This window comes from Schistocerca americana, chromosome 4 (assembly GCF_021461395.2).
Source record: "Schistocerca americana isolate TAMUIC-IGC-003095 chromosome 4, iqSchAmer2.1, whole genome shotgun sequence".
In the NCBI taxonomy this organism is placed as follows: domain Eukaryota; kingdom Metazoa; phylum Arthropoda; class Insecta; order Orthoptera; family Acrididae; genus Schistocerca; species Schistocerca americana.
This window is the reverse complement of record NC_060122.1, coordinates 353,603,574-353,629,002: the sequence shown is the minus strand read 5'-3', so window position 1 is coordinate 353,629,002 and position 25,429 is coordinate 353,603,574.

Below are 25,429 nucleotides of genomic sequence, written 5' to 3'. Positions count from 1 at the left end.
GGATATCACAAACATCCATGCCCGAGGCAGGATTCGAACCTGCGACCGTAGCGGTCCTGCGGTTCCAGACTGCAGCGCCTTTAACCGCACGGCCACTTCGGCCGGCGCTTATACAGTTGTTTGACCCATCAGGTTAATAGTAAGACGACAGTAACCAGTTCGAGGGTTTTCTTTCGTAAATTGCGTTTCGGTGTAATTTATTGTAATTATCAAAATTATTGTGGTGTTACACTCTTTGTGTAAACCAAGTTGACCACGTGAAGCATGAGGTGTAAGCATCAAAGTAACCCTCAGCTATTCTTTTCGGGAAGATTTCACAGAGAGTTAGTATGAATTTAGTATACCAGTGTGTGGTAATTTCATGACGGACAGGACTGCGCTACGAACGTAATTTCTTTGGGTGAAAATTTAATCGGTTGGTTGTGGTTAATTTCCTCTTGCATATGTTTCAACGATTTTCGTGTGTTATTTTATGAATGCAGTGTTGTATGCAGTCTCCCAATCTTGGCTCCCTATTTGCTGTGTTCCGTAAGATTACAAACTCACATTTACACAATGCTAGGTAAGGCACCAGTTTAGTTATGAATCAAATTTGATATGCTGAAATTTTAACGGAAAAATGATCAATGTTAAGATAAATGTCCAAATATAAACTGATTTCTTTCTTTTTATTTAAATTGTCTTTATATATATATAATCACCGGTTATCATAAGATGAGTACTAAAAGATTGTAATTAATGTTAGTCTGGTTGGGAATTAGGTAAGCTAGACTGGATAACTGGTGAAACAGTTGCGCAGTAATGCAAGGTTAACTTCCTCAGATAGTTCACAGCTTTTAACCCACTTTTATGGTCTTGAATATCAGCACCGCTTTCAGAACAAGTTAATGCAACAACATTACACATGGCGACCCTGTTCTGTGATTCCGCTAGGCTCTGGAATCTCTGAAACGTTAGATTGCGAGCGTTGTATAATCTTAATTTTTTTTCCCTGCAGCACTCAAACAACTTCTGCGTTGTTTCTGAGCAGACTTTCAAAAGATTCACGGCGTTGATGAGCAGCGTTGTGTTGTTTGTCTTGTTTTGTTTTCTATATTTGTGTGTTTTATATGTATGTGTTTTACTTTTCTCGCTTGTAAATTGCACTGACTTCGATCAAAGATATAAATTTGTTTTGCGTGTGAAAAAGTGCGTACTAGGTTGGGTACCTTTCGTGTGGCTGTCGTAATTCTTGGGGGATACATTTATTCTGATTAGTGTGTTGCGTACCGGGTATAAATTAAAGTAATGCAGACATGTAACCAAGCTAAAAGTAGGCGGTCCAACAACTTAAGCAACATGGATCACGGGATAATTTGATTTCTAAATTAACTCGTCAGACGGTTCCGAAAATGCAATGAGGAATACTTCAGAGCAAATGCAAAACAGGACGAACGGGCTCACAGCAGATCCAGAAATTAATTTGCCTCCAACTAACCAAATTGATTTGGCAGAACTCATAAAAGCCTTATTGCATCAAAATAAAGAAAACGCAGAGAAATCAGAAAAATCGTTCCGAGAACAAAAAGAATCATCTGAAAAATCGATCCGCGAGCTAGGAGAGAAAATAGACGACAAACTAATCCAGCAGACAAATAAAGTCGACAAGTCGGTGCAGAGAGTGTCCGATGATATGTCACAAAGAATAAACAATCTGGCAAGTAAAATAAAGAGTGATATTATGAAAGAATTAGACCGTACATTTGAACAAATCGATGATAGTCTGCAAGCCTTAGAACAGAGCAAGCGGAGTCGTGATGCGGAATCGAAAGAGAAATTCAAATGGCTCTGAGCACTATGGGACTTAACATCTTAGGTCATCAGTCCCCTAGAACTTAGAACTACTTAAACCTAACTAACCTGACATCACACAATCCATGCCCGAGGCAGGATTCGAACCTGCGACCGTGGCAGACCCGCGGTTCCGGACTGCAGCGCCTAGAACCGCACGGCCACCGCGGCCGGCAATCGAAAGAGAGCGAGGAAAAGCTACTTAGGAATTTCCAAGCGCTGAGAGAAGAATGGCAAAGGGAACACCAGCAGGTACTCTCCAGAGTCCAGGAGGCAGAAACGCATAGTCCCGCGTCCGTTAGCAACACAGTAGCGGACAAAAGTCAAGCGATTCACGCACTCGAACAGCAAGTAGAACAATTGAAGCAGACAGGGGCGGAGGACAGCAGACAAATACATGATAAGATTGCGGCATTAGCGGACATCGTAGGCACGATGAAGGTGACAGAGAGCGATAACAATACTACACCAGTAGCGGTCGCAGAGACCGAAGAAGTGTGTTCGCTTCTTAGATTTCAGAAGGGACAGTTCGAAGTGAACAGGCGGGACAAAGCTGTAACAGGCGAATTATAAGAACGCGTGGCGCATCTGGAAAGCCGCATGGGGTGTGATTCCATACTCGCCAATAGCACTAAAAATAGCTGTACGAACAGTGCAGAGAGGGACTCCGGCCACGAGGGAGATTTTGACGACAGGGAAGAATGTATTTTGAGGGGCAGACATGAGAAAAATAGAAACATTCAAGGGGGCTCGCTGGGAGGAAATGCGGGGATTTGATTTCAAACATTTCCTTACGGTGAGAAAGTTTGAGATATTTCGAAATTCGCAAAAAGGAATACATCCACGAGCATGGCTAGAGCAATTTGAGTTCTTTCTTCCCCCCGACTGGGCAAGTTCACGTAAGATAGAATATATGTGTGGCTATTTGGAAGGCGAACCGGCGATTCGCATGAGGTCGGCAGTGCGTCACTGCAACTCCACTCGGGAGTTTCGACAAGCCTTCCTGTCCGCCTATTGGTCGGAAGCGGCACAAGATAGGGTCAAGCATGGCATAATTATGCTGCCAAATTTGAACCAGTCTGGTTTCGGCAGCCCAGCACGCCTATCCGACCACATGCTGCAGGTAAATCAATTTCTATACGACCCATACGGGCCTGCGGAACTAATTAGGATATTACTTTTGAATGCATTACGGGAACAGCAGTGATCAATGTCTTGTAAATAATTACTATTAAAAACAGTCTTGATCACGATTTATTTAACAAGGTGACCGGTTTCGACTACTACTGTGGTCATCTTCAGACCATTGAGTAGGAACCCCTTTCTGTTGGTGATTCTCCAACAGAAAGGGGTTCCTACTCAATGGTCTGAAGATGACCACAGTAGTGGTCGAAACCGGTCACCTTGTTAAATAAATCTTGATCAAGACTGTTTTTAATAGTAATTAATTAGGATATGCATCACCAAACTGCCGATGCACTTGCGCCACGTCATTCTTGCGGGACGATGCAAAGAGGACGTGGAAACGTTTAAGACACTTCTCCAAGAGTTGGAATACAATACAGGAGAATGCCTGCCTAATCAGGCACAAAGTTATTACGGGGCACAGCAGCGCGATCGCAGTCGTGGCCATTGTACTAATCAACGGCGTGACTGGTCGTCGCGACGCGAACGGAACAATAATCGGAACCGGCCGTATAGAAACTGGGGTAACAGTCGCGAACACAGGTGGAACAACGGAAATGATCGAGGACGTGGACAAGATCGTGAACGCAACAGGTACGGCAACCAGAATCGATGCTACGATAAACACGGCGGGAATAGGATTGTAGGTGGAGCACCACATGATATTGGAATTCGGCCGGCCAACCCTAGGCATAATCCAGCAAATGGAAATGAACAAAATCGGCAATGACAAATGATCAGCGTAGAAGGCGCCCAATCGGAACAAATGAGCGACATGGTAAATGAGTACATAGGGTATATAGAGAGGACAGTGAGGAGTAGAGAGGACAGTGAGGAGAAAGAATTGATTAGTTTACATTTCTGACATATGCATTTTGAATAATATGTTGGTAAAAATAATGATAAAGATGTTTCTATCTGATTGATTGAAGTGATGTTCGCGGTTTTTTTTTTCTTTCCTTGTGCAATTAGGATTTAGGTTGGTTCAAATGTGAAGATAAAAGGTTTCTTTGTGAACGAGTGAAATGCTGTTTATGGTTTTTTTGTGTAAATTGAAAAGAGTCGCTTCTGAGGGAAGCAAGATCTGTGTTGAATTAATGCAAAACTCAGGGAATATCCGATCTGTGGGTATTATGGGTCTGGAAAACCCAGGTCCCCAGCTGTTAGTAGCTTTGTTTTCGATTTTCTGCTTTCAGTGCTACTATCTATCTATTACTATTCTATATCTATCAGTATAAATGGGGATCTCTTACTATAGTATGCGTGCTGTATGAATATTTTAAGATAGGAGAACTCTGCGAAAGGAATGAGTAAGTTTGGAATCTTGAAAACAGGATGTAATAATACGATTGTTTAACCATTGGCTTCCCAATATGCGATGATATGTTAATATTGATGATATATGTCTTCTTTGTTCTTTATAGCTGAGTATGTAAAGTGCTGTCTGTGGATTTCGTCAGTGTATTCATTCCCTTCAAGGTGAAAGAAGAATTGTGGTTTACGTAATTTACGTGGCCCTGAAATATTATTGTGGTAGTCAAATACGAGCAGTTTTTCAGCAAATGGAGAATGGAACAGAAATATGGATCCTTTCTGTAGTCTTGATTGATGTTGAGCCATTGCCTGAAAAATTATTCTGCGTTAATACTTGCCCTAGAAAAGCGACGTTTATGTGTTTTGCTGATGCTGTAAGCATTACAGCTTACTGTTTTCGCTGGTGCGGGATGCACTGCAGCCTATATGAGTTGAACTGAAGAAATGTCCCTCTTGAAGGTAGAGGAAGATTAAATAATTTTGATTATGGGACCGAAGGAAAGCTTGGGTTAATGTAATAAGGATGAAGCAAAACATTTGTCATTTAAACTACAGGAGAATTCGGATCTTTTGTGTCAGTTATAAGTTCAATAGGATGTTAAGATGAAACTGTTTTACAGAATAGAGGAGACCACAATGTTGCCATTCATGAGAAATGAATCCAGTATAACCACCACAGGCGAAATAACGTAAAGAAGGAACGAAATTGGAGCAAAATGGATAAGAAAATGTAGTATAACCTGTATGATGAAAATATTTCACCCTTCTCAGAGTCATCTGTGTGATTAATTCTTGTGATAACGTAATCTTAGATGAAATTGTCTTACTGTTTTATGCGTAAACATATGAGTATGATAAATGTGTAATTGCGAGTCTCTTATCAGGTGTGTCAACTGGTATAAATGTTTTGGCGTGTAAATAACCATTGTTCTTTTTACTATGTATGTTTAAGGAAAGTTTCTCCATATTTATCATGTGACAAAACAAATGCCGCGAGAGTCAGGAAGAGGACGAATTTGAACAATGTTGTAGTGGTATAAACACTGTGTTGAAGTAGCATTGAAGTAGCTTGTTGGATTAACTAGTAGTGGATTGAAGTAAAATTTTGAGTAATTCATGTTTATGGGTAGCTAGTTTGTAGAATAGACAACAGGTGTGCATGTGTGCGTGTAAATAACATGTGAACCCTATGCTGTCCTGACCTATACTTGCACAAAGCATAATCCTATTCATTTTAGTGAATTAATAAGTGGCATTTGATTTATTAAAACGCAAGTGAATCACATTAGTGATGTGGATTTAGATATTATATTGTCAGTTCATACAATTTTTATTTTTATACTGTCAAGTCATTTAACTTTTATTTTTATATTGTCGATTCATCTAACTTTTTTATTAAAAAAAAATTAAGTCTCACTTTTGTTCTTAAAAATTGTGAAAGACAATACTAAGTGGTATTATGTATGACATTTTATAATCACATAACTATGATGAACAATTTCTGTGAATGCAGTTGAGAACGTGAAAGCGAACTGGCTAAACTCTTACGAGACAGCGGGAGCAGCGAGGAGGAGAACTAGTTGTAAACAGGCGAGTTTCCCAGCAGGACACACTGTCAACCGGGTCATTTCGGGAGCGAGGTCGACAACAAAAGAAGGGTACGCGGCAAACACTTTCCCTTGCTCCCGGAGCTAATGGCCGGCCGCACCAGTGCGACCCTTCATGGAGGCGATGACCTGAGATGGCCGAGCGGTCCACCGCGCGGAAATCCATCTGCTGGCAACGCACAACACGCACGTGAACGAGACGAGGCGGTCGCGGTGTAACGACAGAAGACAGGGGATAAAGGGGCATGGACCCTTTTGACAGGTACTTGCAGACCTCAACGACGACTATCAACATTTCTTGGCGGAAGCCCATTGTCAAGCGACAGTAAATCATGATTCGGTGGTCTCTGGTTGCTAAGGGTGGCACAAAGAAGAGCCAATAAGTGTCATCCTTGCTCAGGAATATCAAACCGGCATGCCAATTGAGGATAACTCAAGAATGTAACAACACAAGGGGCGTGGAGCCTTTTGACACGTACTGTCCAGAGAAACTGGCAGACTCCAACGACCCCTATCAACATTTCCTGGCGGATGCCCACTGTCAAGCGACAGTAAATCATAGTTCGATGTTCTCTGGTAGCTAAGGGTGGCACAAAGAAGAGCCATTAAGTGTCACAATTGCCCAGGAATATCAACCTGGGGTGTCAAACGAGGATACCGCAGGAATTTGACAACACAAACATAGAACCAAATCGAGATGTACGTGACACGGGCCACCAAGAGAAACTTCATGAGAGGGCAGAGACGGCGGGATTGAACGCAACAGATGGACAAAAAACCCTACTGACAGCTGCGGCGACGAACCCCCCCACCCCTTATATTGTGCCTCGGAACAGTGAAATTACTGAGTGTGTCAGCCAACAGTGATTACACGGTTCTTAATCCAATGCATATACATGTGTTTCTGTCAGAGAAACTTTGACTCGTGTGTTTTGCAGGGGTTCGATTTATTGGTGCTTATTAGACTGACTCTTGTTTCTTGCAGGTGTTCTATTTAATGTTTTTTTTTTTTTTTTTAGACTTTGACTCCTGTATTTTGCAGGTGTTTTATTTATTGGTGTTTCTTTTTAGACGTTGACTATTGTACTTTCAGAGCTGTTTTAATGATCAGTGTTTGTTCTTGTGTGCTGTATTAGATTTGTGATATTTTATTTGGTAAATTCATTCCTGTGACATTGCTTCGTTTATCAGTCAGATAGCTATTCATGCTCATTGGACTGTGATCGATTAGCCTTTGCATGGGACATATTTATAGTGAGGAACCCCTTAAGGGTAACAATCACATAATTAATTGTAGTTTCAGTAAAATGACACGTGATCATTGTTTGCTAACTAACTGAAATATAGTAGAGTGATTAAATTAGTGCCACAAAGTTATTTTAATTCTACAAATTGGTTCAAATGGCTCTGAGCACTATGGGACTCAACTGCTGAGGTCAGTAGTCCCCTAGAACTTAGAACTAGTCAAACCTAACTAACCTAAGGACATCACAAACATCCACGCCAGAGGCAGGATTCGAACCTGCGACCGTAGCGGTCTTGCGGTTCCAGACTGCAGCGCCTTTAACCGCACGGCCACTTCGGCCGGCAATTCTACAAATTATTTGTTTTATAAGATATAGAATTTTTTGTTTTTGTGATAACCACTTTGAAAAACATGTTTTTTCTCTTATCTTTTTTTTTTTGCTTTTGCGGATTGTACATTGTAATGTTATGCTTTATAATACTGATATTATTTTCATTTTTTTTAATTGCTGTTGCACCTTTGCTATTTTCATAAATTTTACTTGTTAATAAACAGTCATAAATTTTCCTGTGATCAGTTGGCTCTTGCAATGAGCAAATACTGGTGAACTCCATAAGGGTAACAACCAGAAATTGATTTCATATTAATGACACAGGGACCATTGTTTTTATTTCCTGACCGAATTAGGTCTACACTACCTTGTAAATAGGTGTCACAGATATTTTTTTCTCTTTGAAATTGGTAGATTCTACAGATGTGTTGAAATTATTGTATTTTAGCAAGTAGCCGGTGACCTTTTGCCTTTTCTTTACATTTTTGGTTTAAGTTGGGTGTGAGAAGCCTGCTTGGGAATGTCCTAGCACGGCCATAAAATGCCCTACACAGTCTTTTCTCGGAGCATTGGGGTTATGAAAGGTCTCTGTTGGATTTCCTTCATGTTAATTTCTTAAATCTGTTGTCATTTACGGCATAAATTCCTCTTCTGAATTTACTGTGGTGTTTCTATTTGGGAGGAGACTGAGCAGTGAAACGTGTTACTTTTACACATAAACAAGAACGATCTGTCACACTACTACACTTTAAAACACAGTTTATATGTAATTCATGTCACACAGTCTCATACGGAACCTACATCCACTTTCTTTTATATACTGTATATGATAAGATACTGTCATCCCCCTTCCCTTCTGTGTGAGAGGATGAATGAGCAAATGTATTTCTAGTTGCATGCTTGATGGTAGCAGACAAGCCTGTCTGCTAGAGAACAGTAGAACCAACGTCGGAACAGGTAGCTACGCTTTCTAAAAGCAGAGAGGTTTCTATTCTTAGTATGGCCCTGTCCGTCCCTTGTCATGTTGGTATAGGAAGCTGCCTCTCTGGTGACTTCCGTTTGTATCTGTTAAGCACGCTCGGTACGAGCCCAGGTCAGTCTGTCCGCGGCAAGCGTCTGAAGTGGTAAGATCTCCGGCTAAGTGCGTGTCTGCTAAGTCCGCAGGACAATGGATTTCGTAAGTTCAGCCTAACTGAAAATTTAATCACCTTCGGGTTTAGCTCTAAAATATATAATGTTATCTTAACTTGATCATCATCAATCCTAAATGCGAATGTGCGTGAGATTACAACGTCTCGTCTTGACAATATTTTTCAATATAGCAACTTTCCTTTATGTTCAACCCAAGTAGGGTGTACTTTGTGAGACCAGTACCACGTGCTTATACAATTGTTTGACCCATCAGGTTAGTAGTAAGACGACAGTAAGCAGTTCGAGGTTTTTCTTTTGTAAATTGAGTTTCCATGTAATCTATTTTAATTATCAAAATTATTGTGGTGTTACACTCTTTGTGTAAACCAAGTTGACCACGTAAAGCATCAAAGTAGCCCCCAGCTATTCTTTTCGGGAAGATTTCACAGAGAGTTAGTATGAATTTAGTATACCAGTGTGTGGTAATTTCGTGACGGACAGGATTGAGCTACGAACATAACTTCTTTGGGTGGAAATTGGATCGGTTGGTTGTGGTTAATTTCCTCTCGCATATGTTTCAACGTTCTTCGTGTGTTATTTTATGAATGCAGTGTTGTATGCAGTCTCCCAATCTTGGCTCCCTATTTGATGTGTTCCGTAAGATTACAAACTCACATTTACACAATGCTAGATAAGGCACCAGTTTAGTTATGAATCAAGTTTGACATGCTGAAATTTTAACGGAAAAATGATCAATGTTAAAATAAATGTCCAAATATAAACTGATTTATTTCTTTTCATTTAAATTGTCTTTATACATATATATATATATATATATATATATATATATATATATATATATATATATATATCACCGGTTATCATAACATGAGTACTAAAAGATTATAATTAATGTTAGTCTTGTTGGGAATTAGGTAAGGTAGACTGGATACCTGGTGAAACAGTTGCGCAGTAATGCAAGGTTAACTTCCTCAGATAGCTCACAGCTTTTAACCCACTTTTATGGTCTTGAATATCAGCATCGCTTTCAGAACAAATTAATGCAACAACATTACACACTCTCAAACGGCACGCAGGAAAAACGAGCACTTAAATTTTTCTGTGCGAGCCTGATTTCTCTTATTTTATCGTGATGGTATTTCTCCCTATGTAGGTGGCTGCCAACAGAATGTTTTCGCAATCGGAGGAGAAAACTGGAGGATGAAATTTGACGAGAAGATCCCGTAGCAACGAAAACCGTATTTGTTCTAATGACTGCCGCTCCAATTCACGTATCATGTTTGTGACACTATCTCCCCTATTTTGCGGTAATACAAAACGAGCTGCCCTTCTTTTTTCGATGTCATCCGTCAGTCCCACCTGATGTGGATCCTACACCGCAAAGCAATACTCCAGAATACGGCGGACAAGCGTGATGTAAGGAGTCTCTTTAGTAGACTTGCTGCACCTTCTGAGTGTTCTGCCAATGAATTGCAGTCTTTGGTTTGCTCTACCCACAATATTATCTATGTGATCGTTCCTATTTAGATTATTTGTAATTGTAATCCCAAATTATTTAGCTGAATTTACAGCCTTCAGATTTGTGTGACTCATTGCGCAATCGAAATTTAGCTGATTTCTTTTAGCACTCACGTGAATATCTTCACACTTTTCTTTACTCAGGGTCAATTGCTACTTTTCGCACCATACAGATATCTTATCTAAGTCATTTTGAAAATAGTTTTGATCATCTGATGACTTTGCAAGACGGTAAATGACAGCGTCATTTGCAAACAATCTAATACGGCTACTCAGATTGTCTCCTATGTCGTTAATATAGATCAGGAACAATAGTGCGCCTATAACAGTTCCTTGGGGAACGCCGAATATTACTTCTACTCGATGACTTTCCGTCCAATACTACGAACTGTGACCTTTCTGACAGGAAATCACGAACCCAGTCGCACAACTGAGGCGATAGTCCGTAGGCACGAAGTTTGGTTAGAAGACACTTATGAGGAACGGTGTCGAAAGCCTTCTGGAAATCTAAAAATATGGAATCAATTTGACATCCCCTGTCGATATCACTTATTACTTTATGAGTATAAAGATCTAGTTGTGTTTCACAAGAAAGATATTTTCTGAATCCGTGCTGACTATGTGTCAATAAATCGTTTTCTTCGAGGTACTTCACAATGCTCGAACACAGTATATCTTCCAAAACCCTACTGCAAATCGACGTTTGTGACATAGGCCTGTAATTCAGCGGGTTACTCCTGCTTCCCTATTTGGGAATTGGTGACACTTGAGCAATTTTCCAGTCTTTGGATACGGATGTTTCTGTGAGCGAGTGGTTTTATATAATTGCTAAATATGGAGCTATTTTATCAGCATACTCTGAGAGGAACTTGACTGGTATACAATCTGGAATGGATGCCTTGCCTTTACCAAGTGATTTAAGCTGCTTTGTTACACCGCGGATATCTACTTCTATTTTTCACATCTTGACAGTTGTTCTTGATTGAAACTGAGGGGGCTTCATTGGTGAAGGAGTTTCGAAAATTCGTGTTAAATACTTTGCTTTAGTGGCAGTGTCATCAGTGAGTTCACCGTTGTTATCCTGCAATGAAGGTATTGATTACGTCTTGCCACTGGTGTGCTTTAAGTATGACCAGAATCTCTGAGTTTTCTGCCAGATTTCGAACCAGAATTTCGTTGTTGAAATTATTAAAAGCATCTCGCATTAAAGGGCGCGCTATATTTAGAACTTCTGGAAAACTTTGCCAATCTTGGAGATTTTGCGTTCTTTTAAATTTGGCATCTTTTTTCGTTGCTTCTGCAACAACGATATGACCCGTTTTGTGTACCATGGGGGATCAGTACCATCATTTATTAATTTATGTGGTATATATCTCTCAATTGCAGTCGATACTATCTCTCTGAAAACATTCCACAACTTCGCTACACTTACATGATCAGATCGGAAGTACTGAAGACTGTCTCTTAAAAAAGGTGTTAAGACCATTTCATCTGCTTTTTTAAATAGATATACTTCGCATTTCTTTTTGATGGTTGTAGGTGTTACGGTATTCAGCCTAGCAGCAACTGCCTTGTGGTCGCTTATCTCTGTATTCGTCACAACACTCACTATTTATCCAGGATTATTTGTTGCTAAAAGGTCAAGTATGCTTTCGCAACCATTTACGCTTCGATTGGGCTCATGAACTAATTGTTCAAAATAATTTTCTGAGAATGTATTCAGAATAATTTCGGATGATGTTTTATGCCTGCCGCCGACTTTAAACGTATAATTTTTCCAGCATATCGAGGGTAGATTGAAGTCACCACCGACTATAATTGTATGAGCGGGATACTTACTTGAAATGAGACTCAAGTTTTCTCTGAACTGTTCAGTAAGTATGTCTTCTGAGTCGGGGGGGGGGGGGGGTCGGTAAAACGGTACCATTAATAGTTTAGTCCGATTGTCAGGTATAACCTCTACCAATAATATTTCATACTTCACATGAACTATCTGCTTCAGTTTCGCTACAAGGCAAACTACCTCTGACAGCAATAAATACTCCACCACCAACTGTATTTAATCTATCCTTTCTGAACACTGTTAGATCGTTTGAAAAAATTTCGGCTGAAATTATTTCCGGCTTTAGCCAGCTCTCTGTACCTACAACTATTTGAGCTCCAGTGCTTTCTATTAGGGCTTGGAGCTCTGGTTCTTTCCCAACACATCTATGTCTACATCGACGCCCTCCCAACCACTGTGAAATATATGAAAGGACGTACTTCCCGTTGTACCACACTTTATGGTTTCCTTCCGACCTATTTAACAGAAGATCAAAGCTAATTACCACATGATTTAGGCACAATATCTGAATGGCGCGAAAAGTGCCAATTGTCTTTCAATAAGAAATAAATCAGATTTTCGATTACACGATAAGTCACACAAATTTAAAGGATGTCAGTTCGACTAAATATCTGGGAATTACAATTACGAACAACTTCAGTTGGCGTGATCACATGGATAATGTCGTGGGGAAGGCAAACCAAAGACTACGTCTTATTGACAGAACACTTAAAAGATGCAACAGGTCGACGAAAGAGACTGCCTAAACTACTCTTGTCCGAACTCTGCTAGACTAAGTTATTGCTGTGTTGTGCAGAATCCTTATCAGAAAGGATGGATAGAGCACATAGAAAAAGTTCAAAGATGGGCAGTTCATTCTGTATTATCTGGAAACAGGAGAAAGAAGGTCAGAGACATGATAAGCGAGTTGGGATGGTAATTATTCCAACAACAGTTGTTTCCCATTGCGACGATACCTTTTCACGAAATTTCAATCACCAACTTTTCCTCTGAATGTGAAAATATTTTATTGTCAACAGTTTATATAGGAAGAAACGATCATCATAAAATCAATGCTCGTACAGAGAGATTTAAGTGATCATTTTTCCTACGTGCTGTTAAGTGGAACGGTACAGAAGTAGTCTGCAGGTAATGCGGAGAACCCTCTGACAGGCACTTTAGAGTTAATTGCAGATTAATCATGTAGACATAGAGGTAGATGTAGATTTATTTATGACGAATAGTGAGAAGAATGACTGCTTAAATGCGTCTGTCCGAGCTGCAATTGGTCCTGTCTTGTCTTACAAGATCCTTACGTGGCCGATGTGAGTGAGGGTGGTCTGTCGCATATCGCTAGACTCATCGAAAATCTGAGATGGAATATGGCCGGATCGTTGACTATCTATTTCTCTGCCACGTCAGTGTTTCAGTTTTTCTGTGTCACTCTTCCATCAGTCAAACAAACCTATAACAACCGTACCGTCCTTTGTGTACGTTCAATATCCCCTGTTCGTCATATCTGGTGTGGGTTCCACACACTTGAACAGTATTCTAAGATGAATCGCATGACTATTATTTAAGTTGTCTACATTGTAAACTCACTGTATTTGCTCAGTATGCTACCAATGGATTGATGCCTGCCGCCAACTCTACCCATAGTTGAGCAAATGTGATCATTCTATGTCATATTCACACGAATTTTTATGCCCAGGCATTTGTATGAGCTGACTGAATCCAGTTGTGATATTTTAGTCGTAATGTACTACGTTCTACGACTTTTTGGAGAAAACAATTTTACATTTTGGAATATTTAAAGAAAATTGTCAGTTCTTACACCATTTTGAAGATATCTTACTTCAAACTTTTCGTGCAGAATTACATTGCAACTGAAACATCTATGAAAACTCACAGTTCACTATTAGTAAAGTCTTCCAGATCATTAATACACAGCATAAAGGCACGAGTTCGAAACAGTTCACGGAACACATCTAAAGTTACTTTTACACCTTTAGACGACTGTCCTTCAACGCATGAGTATTTTCTGGGGGTGCAAACTGTCAAGTGAACGCAAGGAAAAACTCGGTAGAGTTCGATGCTCATCGGCAGGTGCTCGCTCTTGTTTCGCTGGCTGGTTGTCGATCTTTCAGCGAATCATCATGGGAAGTTTACAGGTGCTTCGCATAGCGGCTTTCCTGAGTGCGTACACCGCAGAGAGCATTCGCTTCCTATGTCTCTCTGTTTCTCGCGAATGCACTTTATTACCAAACGTGAGCTGTGTGAGCGACGAAGGAGTCGGAGGGGACCGTAGATGTTGTTATTTCAAGAAGCTCTACACTGAGATGACGAACGTCATACGATAGCGATATGCAGATATACAGATGTCTGTAGCATTGTATACACAAAATATAAAACGACAGTGCATTGGCGGAGCTGTCATTTGTAGTGTGGTGACTCATGTGTAAAGGATACAGACGTGATTGTGGGGGCACGACAACAATTAACAGACTTTGAATGCGAAATAGTAGTTGTAGCTATGCGCATGGGACATTCCACTTCGAAAATCGTTAGAGAATCCAATATTCCAGGATTCACAGTGTCGACAGTGTGCCGAGAATTCCAAATTTCAGGCATTATCCCTCACTACGAACAACGACCGACGGCCTTCACTTAACGACCGAGAGCAGTGGCGTCTGCGTAGAGCTGTCAGCGCTAACAGACAAGCAACCCTGCGTGAAATAACCGCAGAAATCTATGTGGGACGTACGAGGAACGTATCCGTTAACACAGTACGGTGAAATTTAGCTTTGATGGGCTATGGTAGCAGACGACCGAAGCGAGTGCCTTTGCTAACAAAACATCACCTGCAGCGCCATCCTGGGCCAGTGACTATATCGATTGGACCCTAGACGCCTAGGGAAACTGTGGCCCGGTCTGTGAGTGTGGCGCAGATCTCACGAAACCGTGGACACAGGTTGTCAACAAGGAACTCGTGGTGGTTTCATAATGGGGTGGGCTGTGTTTACATGTAGCAGACTGTGTCCTCAGGTCCAACTGAACCGATCATTGCCTGGAAATGGTAATGTTCGGCTACTTGGAGACCATTTGAAGAGATTCATGGGCTTCATGTTCCCAAAAGACGACGGAATTTTTATGGACGACAATGCTCCATGTCACCGGCCCACTGTTGTTAACGATTGATTTGAAGAACGTTCTGGACAACTGGAGGGAATGATTTGGCCACCCAGATCGGCCGACATGAATCCCATTGAACGTTTATGGGACAGATTCGTGAGATCAGTTCGCGCTCAAAATACTACCCCATCAACGCTTTCGCAGTTGTAGACGGCTGTAGAGGCAGCATGGCTCAGTATTTCAGCAGGGGACTCCCAACGACTTGTTGAGTTCATGCCACGTCGAGTTGCTGCGCTACGCTGGACAAAAGGAGGTCCGACACGATATTAAGAGGTGTACCACGATTTTTGTCACCTCAGTGTATGTAACACGTGTCTGTGGATTCCAAGTGATCATGAGCATACAGCATAAAATGTAGAATGAAAAATGTTATGCTTGCCAGAAAATGGCCAAAGCACTAAACATTCCAACTGTGGAACTCACGTATTGGATTAATTAACTTCTTCATCTTTCCAAGTGGATGTGAAAGAAAGGGGGCATGAGCTTGGGAGAAGGCATAAACTGTGGTATAGATGAGAGACGAAATAAGTATTTGGGACTAAATTACAATTACTTCTGTCTGCCAAAATGTATCAGCTCTTCAGGCCATACGTCGTCGGTGGGTAGTGTTCAGCTGCAAAATTTCCCCTACCGCGATCGGAGAGTTTATCACGTTCAAAATGTCGTATAAGATTATGGGAACTGATCCTTAACCAACTATCATTTTTTCCACTATCACTTCAATCATGATACGCCGGTCACCGAGCACCAGGGTCTCCACATTTCACGCGATTCCCTGTTTCTCACAGACAATGGCGTACCGGTTTTGTTGCCCGTAATTCAGGCTTGTTTAATCACAGTGGTAGCGTTTGTGCCACCAAACCACTTTGTTGTAAGCTTTCAGGACAAAAAATTAGATACCCCAGTGCCCACGCACAGTTGAATCGTTAAGCCTTTATACACGGAACAGATATCGAGCTTAAACGCGCATGCATTACTTCTACGTGAGCATAAGACAGTAGCGATTAGTGAGACCTAAATGTTTCAAGTGGTCGTTGTACGTAATCGCGGGTAAATGTAACGACTTGAGAGGAATGACTAAAAGGGAATAATCGTGTTTGGCAGTGCCCATGGCCACACGATGTGTGAAGTTGTTGGTTTTGTTGATTTTCGCGGTGGACTGTTCAAGGTATCTACAAGCAGCGGTGTAACACACCTGCCAACGCGAAATACGTAGTCAGATCCCGTCGCAACGAAAAACGCATTTGTTTTAATGATTACCACTCCAATACGCGTATCATGTCTATGACACTATCTTCCCTACTTCGCGATAATACAAAACGAGCTGCCTTTCTTTGTACCTTTTCGATGTCATCCGTCAGTCCCATCAGATGCGGATCCCATACCGCACAGCAATACTCTAGAACATGGCGGACAACCGTGGTGTAAGCAGTCTCTTTAGTAGACCCGTTGCACCTTCTAAGTGTTCTGCCAATGAATCGGAGTCTTTGGTTTGCTCTACCCACAATATTATCTATGAGATCGTTCCAGTTTAGGTTATTTGTAATTGTAACTAAGATGAATTTACAGCCTTCAGACTTGTGTGACTTATCGCGTAATCGAAATTTAGCTGATTTCTTTTAGCACTCATGTGAATAACTTTACACTTTTCTTTATTCAGGGTCGATTGCCACTTTTCGCACCATACAGATATCTTATCTAAATCATTTTGCAAATCGTTTTGATCATCTGATGACTTTACAAGATGGTAAATGACAGCATCATTTGCAAACAATCTAAGACGGCTGCCCAGATTGTTTCCTATGTCGTTAATATAGATCAGGAACAATAGAGGGCCTATAGCAGTTCCTTGGGGAATGCCGAATATTACTTCTGTTTTACTCGATGACTTTCCGTCTAATACTACGAACTGTGACCTTTCTGACGGGAAATCACGAATCCAGTCGCACAACTGAGGCGATACTCCGTTGGCACGCAGTTTGGTTAGAAGACACTTGCGAGGAACGGTGTCGAAAGCCTTCTGGAAATCTAAATTACTGTAGACAGGGAACTTAGGTCCGTCCCAACCTGTTGGGGAGAGAACACTGCGACTGGAAGTCCCTCCAATAAACATTTGGAGTATGTCACCTCGCAAGAGGCCATGGCTTACAGAGGCACATAAAGACGACGACAGCAAAGGTCGTCGGGCTGGAAGAATTGTGACCGGTTTTCTGAACACTCTCCTACCTTACCACGTCTCGAATGGCCTGCAAAATTGCATAACTTGAATCCCATAGAAAATCTATGGTGACATGATGGAACAACGGGTAAAACGCCGACATCAGCATCCTCGCAACTTGGTGGAATTCGCCATCAAATCCTCAACGAGTGGCTTAAACTGGATGCGACGTACCTACGCATTCTTATTGCCTCACTTTCTAACAAAACGCAGTGGGTTATCAAGTTCAGGGACCGAATTACAGTGTATTAAATGACGCTTGTAGTGGTTTATCTGCGGGTGACAAGTTTTTGTACTGTGAGTTTATGGTGGTACATCGTTGCTGCACACTTTCACCAACTCTTAATGGATTGTTAAATCGATGTTCTCCTTAGATTCAGAAAAGCGATACCTCACGTTATTCCACCCAATCTAAAACAAAATGGAACTACCACCTCTACTTTATCAACGGGCTGTGCCACCTTACTTTGGCTCTTCTAGCCGTGTGCTATGATACTACGAAGCGGGGATTTTCTTGTACACTACCGTTTGTGGAAATTGCAACACCAAGAAGGAAACGCATGAGTTCAATTAATTGAATACCACAGGTTAGGTGCATGACAAGTAACAAATGATTACCTTTTCAAATCTGTACATGTCCTTTGAGCACTACTATTCAGGATGTCGTGTGGTCACCATGAGCTGCAATTAGAGCTGCTATACGCCGTGGCATTGATTCAATAAGGTTCTGAATACGTTCATGAGGGATTTCCCTCCACGCAGTTTGTATCCGAGCCCACAAACCCGTGACCCCAGTTACCGGAGGACCGTGACACACAAGATGATGACCAAACATAACCTAGACATGTTTGATGGGCGACAAGTTTGGCGAACGTGGAGGCCAGGGAAGCAATGGTACCGTCGTTCTTGGAAGAATATGTGGCCGGGCATTGGTGAAATGTGGCCTGTGGAGATGCTTGAAGCAGACGGAGTATCTCAAGCTCCACAACCTCCGTTAGGTACCGATTGCTGTTCAAAGTGCCTGCAATACCTACGAGGCGAGATCGGTTGTTGTAACTAATGTCGCCCCAAACAATAACACCTGGTGTTTGTCCGCTATGCTGCTGCACATTGCAGCCCTCCAGGTTGCGCTCACCACGGTACCGCCGGACACGTATGCGGCCATCACTAGGACACGTTGAAGCGGGATTCAGCCGAAAAGATTACGTGTTTCCACTCAGCACCCCAGTGACGGTGTTCACGTGACCATTGCAGTCGGAGCTTGTGGTTTCTGGACAATGGCCGACGTAATGGCATGCATGCGACCAGTCCGACCTGCAACAGACAAGTTCACACCTGTTGCAGGGCTCCAGCGACGAGCCAACACTGTGGATGACGCTGTACGGTCCGTAATGGCCATGCGGACAAGATCACGGTCGTCCCGTGCTGTGGTAATGTTCCAGGGTACAGTTCCCGCTCGTCGCTTCATTCGATCTTCCTCTATCCACTGCTTCCACACACGCATCACTGTCGTAGCAGCATCTCCTGTACGAGCCGAAATGTCACAATATGACAACCCCGTTTCCCGGAGACCGACCACTCTGCCCCGTTTGAACTCGCTCGCATGCCGATATGGCTCCCTTTGGCGTCGACGAGGCATACTGGCACTCACTGTATTGTTACCACCTTGTGTGACAGCTCTGCACCGACTACACTAGGCGCACCACCGAACCTGTCGGCCAGACACGAGAGAACTCTGCTCGGCCTCCGTGTAGCCTATCTCGCTTGCACACCTGTCGCCAGTTCCACCGAGTGTGGCGCTATTCGGGTAATTCTTTCTAGGTGTTCCACTGATCACAAACGGCAGTGTATACCAGTATTGCAGACATTTACACTTCACGTAAACAAAAGTTAACTACGTAACATTAATTTCACAATGTGATAATTAAAGCTTTATGATTATCCCTCGCATAATGTCTTCTAGCAAGACTAGCGCTCCCATTCTTTGTGCTGTGGACGGCGGTTAAGGGTCCACGGATGAGGATGGCTGTCCTCTTTGGTTTGATGGAGTCTCTGGGGACTAATCTGATGGAGGTATCTGGAATATCAGCCGTTTAAACGGCTGTTATAATAGTACCAGCTGTGTGGACGGAAATGTGGGGGCTGGACAGGCGCAATAATTTGACATGAAAGCCTCTATTTCAGTTAAACAAGAGGTGAAGGTTCTTATTTGCCCTTTCTGTCAGGGGTGGAAACTCAAACTATGCGTGCGCGTATTTATACCCGCGCCTGTATCGCTGTTTCCGGGAAATTCCATTCAGTCCGGGCAATGCTTGCCGCGTGATACGATAACACAGTGACGACCGCTGAAAGCCCGTCACAGCGCCCGCCGCCCCCGCGCTCCGTTTGGCTGCTCTTTTAGCGAACTACCCGCAGAGACCCTCGTCGACGAATCCTGGCTTTCGGCGCACAAAGTCCCGTTACTCTGGTCGAGGAAGTAGGCGATGGATGGCCAGGCGAGGGCAGAGGAGGCCTCTGGAACAGAGAGAGTGAGAACGACGGAGAGGGAGGAGAGAAAGAGAGAGAGAGTGAGACTGGGAGGGGGGGAGGGGAGATGGTGGCTGCAAAACGGCAGACGGACGCCCGACTGCGGCGCTTTCAAGTCGCGGCGCGGCTGCTTTGAGCGAAATGAATTGTAGCCAGTCCTCAGGGCTGAGAATACAGCGAAATCTCATCAGGGCGGGTTTTCATTCCCACCGTACACGCTGCGCCCGCCGGACCACGAGCCACTGCTTTTGTACGCCCGTCAACCGATACGTAACAATTACGTTTTCCTTTCCCTCCAGGCTATTTCATCAGAATACTCGATTGATTTTTCCAAATGCCACTCGCTTTCCGCTGTTTCCTTCTCCTGAAATTACAATTTTTTCCGTCGCTGACCACCTGAAAATTCACGGTTATTACACGTCACAACTTATAAGAAACTTCCTCGATTCGCTTGCCACGTCAAAACTGCGCAAAATCTCTAGTTTTCAGCGAAGTCCTCCATTGTCTTCGTCAGAAACAACTTACTGTCGTAACTACTTTCTTTTTTCTTTGCGGTTATTTGAATTTCTCAGAGAGAGAGAGTAGGCTGACATCCGACAAAACCGATCTTCAGCCATATAGGAACTTCTCAAATACAGAAAAATGCACGAAAATGTACTAGGGCTATCCACAAAGTACATTACGTTTTGGAATTAAAAATAAATAAAGTATTGGAATTTTTTTATTATCTACAGATGAAAGCTACACTTAAATACTACTTTTCTACATAGTTACCATTTAAATTAAGGCACTTATCGTAGCGATGGACGATCTTGGAAATTCCTTCGTCGTAAAATTCGGCCGCCTGCGCTTTCAACCACGTGGTTACCTCTTCTTTTGGGACAGAAAAGGTGTGATTTTTGTGGATTTCCTGGAAAGAGGCACTACAATAAACTCTCAAAGGTATTGCCAAACTCAGCACAACCTCAGAAGAGCAATACAAAACAAGCGCAGGGAAGAGTTGGGCTCAAAGATCTTGCTGATTCACGACAACGCCCCGGCACACACGGCAAATGCCACTCGTGAAGTTCTCGAATCTTTTAAGTGGGAGTTGTTTCCTCATCCGCCGTACAGTCCCGACCTGGCACCAAGCGACTTCCACTTATTCCCAGCAATGAAGAAGTGGTTGGCTATGCAGCGTTTTGATGACGACGCACAGCTTCAAGAAGAGGTAACCACGTGGTTGAAGGCTCAGGCGGGCGAATTTTACGACGAAGGAATTTCCAAGATCGTCCATCGCTACGATAAATGCCTTAATTTAAATGGCAACTATGTAGAAAAGTAGTATTTAAGTGTGGCTTTCATCCGTAGATAATAAAAAAATTCCAATACTTTATTTATTTTTAATTCCAAAACGTAATCTACTTTGTGGATAGCCCTCGTATTATGTATTTTATAAAAGAAACATTACTTCATAATTCTCATGATCTTTAAAACTTTTAGATGATTTTATATTACAGTTAAAATATAATCGCTGATGATAATATCAATGCTACAGTGATATAACTGTCATGAAGGAGACCCTTCTAAATGATCATGTTCGTGATGGAGGTCGAATGTTGAGTATGATTCCGACTCCTCCAGAACTGTAAGTAGCGATTGACAGTCGTTGAGGAGGAGGACGGAAGAGGGTGGAAAATGGAATTATAGTGTGACATGGGGCGTTGTGACCATTATTGGAAAGGGCGATAAATCTTAGACGCGTTCCATCGCTGGGTGGTAGGACGCGGTTGAAATTCCGGCGGGGGAGACTGCATAAAGCATAAAAATGCAGTGTAACTCGGGTATGGGTGTAGTGGTGCAGCAGAGTGCCTGGATTGGTGATTGGTGGATAGGGTATTGGTGCGAAGGCGGGGTTTCACTATTAATGCCGTGTGTCTAAAGCTGCTCCAAGAAGAGAAAGAAATGTGGACAACTGTTGAGTTGGTATAGGATGTGAGTTGGAGAAGTTAGGCTCTTGCGCAAGACGAGGAAGGTGCGTGTCTTTTCAGGACTTCATGGGGTTTGTAATGTTTGTGGGAGGTGAAGTTTGAGACGATGCCGATGTAAGTTAGGACAGGTTGGATGAAGGGTTTATAGGTGAGCATAACGTAGAGCCCTGGTGCAACTTGCTGGTAGTTTGAGTATTTTTAGTCGGCTTCGGACTGCTCAGGAGATGTGCGATCCAGCTTTTTTCCTATCAATAGTTCTCAGTGCCTTACTTTGTTAGTCAGAGGGATGTCGGTAGTAGATGCAGATGTGAGAACCTGGCCGATGGGACGCAGAGAGGTACAGCCGGAGACAGTGGCTTGGCGTTTCCGGAAATTTGTTTGAAGTTTCCACGTATCGCATCATTCGACATGGCGACTGAATTGCCATTGAAGGAATATCATGACTGCTGTTATGATGACGATTTATAACCGACAGACGGCTTGTGACTGGTCGGCATACGTCGTCATTACGGCATGCTGCCAGAGAATGTGTCCACGTCTACACCGGCGAGCCAGCCGTTGTGGCCGAGCGGTTCTAGGAGCTTTAGTCTGGAACCGCGTGACCGCTACGGTCGCAGGTTCGAATCCTGCCTCGGGAATGGATGTGTGTGATGTCCTTAGGTTGGTTAGATTTAAGTAGTTCTAAGTTCTAGGGGACTAATGACCTCAGATGTTAAGTCCCACAGTGCTCAGAGCCATTTGAACCATTTTTTACATCGGCGACGCCACAGCTCTCACATCAACGTAAACAATTCAGCACATTTTTATCTCTCCTTTAGTTTTTTAGCCACTTCAAAGTATCTAAAATGTTGCACTACGTTAATAATCCACGAATGATCACTTCGCAGATTTTTCCCCCAGCGCGTGATCTAGTTGGGGGTTTCGCACCATTAAATAACTGGATAAGATTTTTAAATATCACTTCTTGAACATTCTCCTCTCTAATCTTCTTTCGAGTTCACTGACGTCCGTAAGGGAAGCGTACTCTCCCTTTTAGTGAAAATTGAAGGCTACTGATAGCATAACTGTGCTACCTACCCCGTCACTCCAAAACGTTTGGAGACGACATAACAAAAAAAAAAAAAAAAACAAAAAAAAAACAAAAAAAAAAACCCAGAGAAACATTAAGATAGTGGTTTTAACGCTTCACGTGTTCTACATACATTCCACCCCCCCCCCCCCCCCACCAATCCCCCCCCCCTCTCCGCTTGAGTACAGCGCTCTGAATGCTCATAATACAACTAGGTGACTGTCAGAAAAGTCCTTTTGGGATATTGTTCAGCTTGCGCATCAGATCAGTCTAATACCAGCATGCTATCAAAGCGTTCACACTTTATATGAATTTCTGCACTTTGTCACTTCGCGGTTGGCTCGTATTGATAACACTACGACTCGTCATCCGAGATGATTTTTTGCAGACAAAATTGTCCGCGATTTGCATTTCAATCAAATTTCTTCGTTGTTTCTGTTCGGGAGCCAAGACGTGCCTGACAAACTTTTGCTCGCACTTTTCTGTTCTTCGGTACGTTCTGTAGAATGTCTTGAATATTTGATTTCGAAATGTTGCTCTATTGCAGACTGTGACTCAACGTTGACACACTGCGGCCACTTGCCCACTGCTTAACACTGCCCTCTCAAAACTGCGTGGTCGAATTCAGGCCGGTTGTTTACGTTTGTTACTTCAAGCGAAAAGCCGACCGTTAAAACCCATAACGGAATTTTAGTTCTGTATAACAGGTTTTTTCGATATTTGTTTGGTCTCCGTTATAACAGGTGTTTTTCCTCTTTTACTAAGAACCGGGTAAAAAAAAGGGGAATATCAATTAGCCATAGCAGCAGTGTTAAAATGTATGTGCTGTAAATAATCATTTTTTCAAACGAGTAATTTTTGATAGTAAAATTTGCATTGATTTGAAATATTGCGTTTCTATATAAAATGGAAAACCGATCATTGCTGTTTTAATAACAATACCGACAGAAATGAGCAACACACAGGTGATATAAGGAATGATACAGCGTTTCTGAGACAATAGTGTACCTGTTACCATGTGGCGTGGGCTGTTGGACGGTACACGTATACATGCAGTATGTGAGACTTACCCCATCTGATCTACACTCCTGGAAATTGAAATAAGAACACCGTGAATTCATTGTCCCAGGAAGGGGAAACTTTATTGACACATTCCTGGGGTCAGATACATCACATGATCACACTGACAGAACCACAGGCACATAGACACAGGCAACAGAGCATGCACAATGTCGGCACTAGTACAGTGTATATCCACCTTTCGCAGCAATGCAGGCTGCTATTCTCCCATGGAGACGATCGTAGAGATGCTGGATGTAGTCCTGTGGAACGGCTTGCCATGCCATTTCCACCTGGCGCCTCAGTTGGACCAGCGTTCGTGCTGGACGTGCAGACCGCGTGAGACGACGCTTCATCCAGTCCCAAACATGCTCAATGGGGGACAATTCCGGAGATCTTGCTGGCCAGGGCAGTTGACTTACACAATCTAGAGCACGTTGGGTGGCACGGGATACATGCGGACGTGCATTGTCCTGTTGGAACAGCAAGTTCCCTTGCCGGTCTAGGAATGGTAGAACGATGGGTTCGATGACGGTTTGGATGTACCGTGCACTATTCAGTGTCCCCTCGACGATCACCAGTGGTGTACGGTCAGTGTAAGAGATCACTCCCCACACCATGATGCCGGGTGTTGGCCCTGTGTGCCTCGGTCGTATGCAGTCCTGATTGTGGCGCTCACCTGCTCGGCGCCAAACACGCATACGACCATCATTGGCACCAAGGCAGAAGCGACTCTCATCGCTGAAGACGACACGTCTCCATTCGTCCCTCCATTCACGCCTGTCGCGACACCACTGGAGGCGGGCTGCACGATGTTGGGGCGTGAGCGGAAGACGGCCTAATGGTGTGCGAGACCGTAGCCATTCGACGGCCAACACCGCGGTTCCTGGTGTGTCCGCTGTGCCGTGCGTGTGATCATTGCTTGTACAGCCCTCTCGCAGTGTCCGGAGCAAGTATGGTGGGTCTGACACACCGGTGTCAATGTGTTTTTTTCTCCATTTCCAGGAGTGTATATGAGACGTCGGGCGTTACCCATGACGTACAGTGACCCACTTCCTTATAAAGTTTGAGAACGGAAGGAGCTACGACAAAGTTGCGACATGATGTAAGGAGAAAACTTATAACTTAACAATTCATTCATAACTTACAATAACCACTGAAAGTAGTTGATCTCTTCTCTGTGTCTAGAAAATAGGCTTTTTTCCTGCATGTGGTCCTCGAAAACAGACAAATTAACACGAAAAACAGAGGTCTTCAAGCTCAGTTTTCACTTTTTAGGACTGACTATTCCTAAGGCCAAATAGTGGTATGGTCATCGATTACAACGTGATTTTTGAGCATAGTTTTAAAAAATTACTGTCAGTAGGAGAGTACTGGAGATTTTTTGTAT